At 42.3% G+C, this 2,780-nt stretch overlaps 1 non-coding gene across 1 annotated transcript; it reads right to left on the bottom strand.

Annotated features, from left to right (window-relative positions):
- Positions 1–686: 686 nt before the first annotated feature.
- LOC148581638 (small nucleolar RNA R71) lies at positions 687–790 on the bottom strand. The gene has a single exon (XR_015896272.1). It is a non-coding gene; the product is annotated as a small nucleolar RNA R71 (small nucleolar RNA).
- Positions 791–2,780: the final 1,990 nt, after the last annotated feature.

The following is a 2,780-nucleotide window of genomic DNA, read 5'->3' on the forward strand; positions in this document are numbered from 1 at the left end:
TCTACCCCTAATATTTGAATTCTTCCTCTCATTCCTCTACCCTCATTCTTCTTTCTTCTTCACATCTCACAGGAAGTTCTCTATTCTTTGACATAGAAACCTCCATTCTCTTTTCTTTCTTGTTTTCTTTTTTTTTTATGAGCAGGAATAGAGATAAAGAACCTCTCTTTGGTCCTGATCCTGAACCTGAGAGGACTCTAAGGAAGCGTTTACAACAAGTTAAAGCACAACACTCCGGAAGAGACCTCACAGAACTTTTTGAACAAAAAACTGAAAATACAAACATGGCAGCCGATCAGAATAATAGAGGAGATGCAAGGAAGGTTCTTGGTGACTTTACTGCACTAACTTCTGACTTCTATAGAAGAAGTATCTCCATAACTGCCATTAGAGCAAATAACTTTGAGCTTAAGCCTCAGTTAGTCTCTCTAATGCAACAAAATTGTAAATTCCATGGACTTTCACTGAAAGATCCACATCAATTTCTATCTGAATTCTTACAAATCTGTGATACTGTTAAGACCAATGGAGTGGATCCTGAGGTCTACAGGCTTATGCTTTTCCCTTTTGCTGTTAGAGACAGAGCTAGGATATGGTTAGATTCTCAACCTAAGAAAAGCCTAGACTCTTGGAAAAAGTTGGTCAATACTTTCTTGGCCAAGTTCTTTCCACCTCAAAAAATGAGCAAGCTCAGGGTGGAAGTTCAAATCTTCAAACAAAAAGATGGTGAATCCCTCTATGAAGCTTGGGAAGGATACAAGCAACTGATCAGGAGATGTTCTCCTGACATGCTCTCAGAATGGACTATCTTAGGTATTTTCTATGATGGTCTATCTGAGATGTCCAAGATGTCATTGGACCATTCTGTTGGTGGATCACTCCACTTGAAGAAAATGCCCGAAGAGGCACAGGAACTCATTGAAATGGTTGCAAACAACCAATTCATGTACACTTCTGAGAAAAACCCTATGAACAATGGGGTAGCTCAGAAGAAATGAGTCCTAGAGGTTGACACTCTGAATGCCATATTGGCTCAGAATAAGATCTTGACCCAACAGGTCAATATGATCTCTCAGCATTTGACTGAAATGCAAGCTGCAACTAGCAGCACTCAAGACACCTCCTATGATGGAGTTGCCTATGATCTAGATCAACCCATGATGAAGAGGTGAATTACATGGGAGAACCCCTATGGAAACACCTACAACCCTTCATGGAGGAATCATCCTAACCTTTCATGGAGAGATCAACAGAAGTCTCAGCAAGGCTTCAATAATAATCAAGGTGGAAGAAACCAGAATAGGTTTAATAATAAACCATTCCCTTCTTCTCATTAAAACATAGAGATTTCTATGCAGAGCCTTTCTAACTTAGTAACCATAGTCTCTAAACTCTCTAAGATCACTCACAGTTTCCTAATAGAAACTAGGTCCTCCATCAGAAATCTAGAGGTACAAGTTAGTCAGCTGAGCAAGAGAATCCCTGAGACCCCTCCTAACACTCTCCCAAGTAACACTGAAGTAAACCCAAGAGAAGAGTGCAAGGCCATCACTGTGGAAGCTAAGGCCGAATCTGAAGGGGAAGCTCTGGCATTGAACGCTAGTAAGGAAGTCCTTACCGGGCATTCAATGCCCAAAGAAGCACCATCACTGGCGTTGAACGCCAGTAAGGAAGGCCTTACTGGGAGTTCAATGCCCAAAGTGGCACAAAAGCTAGCATTGAACGCTAGTAATAGGGCAGCTGGGTGCTCAACACCCACGCAAGACTTCACTATTGAAGAACTGAAGGTAACTAAGGCTCATGAGGAGACAATAGAAGTTTCATTGAATGCCTTGTTGTAAATTATGGATTATGAGGATCACTCCTCCTCTGATGAGGAAGAAGAAACTAGGAAAGAGCAAGTTGCTCGGTACCTAGGAGTCCTCATGAAGCTAAATGCCAAGTTATTTAGAACAGAGACATTAGAGGAAGAAACCCCCAGTGCTCACCAAGGAACTCAATGCCTTGGTTCAACAGAAACTACCCCAGAAGCTGTCGGATCTTGGACACTTCCTAATTCCTTGCACCATGGACACCATTACCTTTGAGAAGGTTCTATGTGACCTAGGATCAAGCATAAACCTCATGTCACTCTCTGTAATGGAGAGGCTGGGAATATTTGAGGTGCAAGCTGCAAGAATCTCACTACAGATGGCAGACAAGTCAATGAAAAAGGCATATGGTCTGGTAGAGGATGTCTTAGTAAAGGTTGAGAACCTTTACATCCGTGCAAATTTCATAATCTTAGATACTGGGAAAGACAAGGATGAATACATCATCCTTGGTAGACCTTTTCTAGCTACTGCCAATGCCATCATTGATGTAGCAAAGGGAGAGCTGATTCTACAGTTATGGGAGGACCACATCTTGTTCAAGATGCCTAACCCTAACTCTCCCTTTGACAAAAGAGAGATGGTTGTGCAACACCTAGTATTCTAACCCTCTCTTTCAGTGCAAGGCTATACAGAACTCCCAGACACTAATTCTAAGTTTGGTGTTGGGCAGCCATCATCAAGCACTGAGAATAAAGGTACTAAGAAGAAATTACCTAAAGGCTGGAGGGACAAAAAGATCCCCACTGAAGGCCTCTCACCTGGCATAAGAGTTGTCTTCACTGACAACCCAGTCGATCCACACACAGTGAACAAGATCCTGTCTCTAGAGCATGTGGAGCTCATCCATGAGAGCACAGGCAAGAAGTTCACTGTAAGGGACGAAATTCTGAGCCCCTATCCATCTTC

Source organism: Arachis ipaensis, chromosome B10, assembly GCF_059453495.1.
Source record: "Arachis ipaensis isolate K30076 ecotype BB chromosome B10, ASM5945349v1, whole genome shotgun sequence".
NCBI lineage: Eukaryota > Viridiplantae > Streptophyta > Magnoliopsida > Fabales > Fabaceae > Arachis > Arachis ipaensis.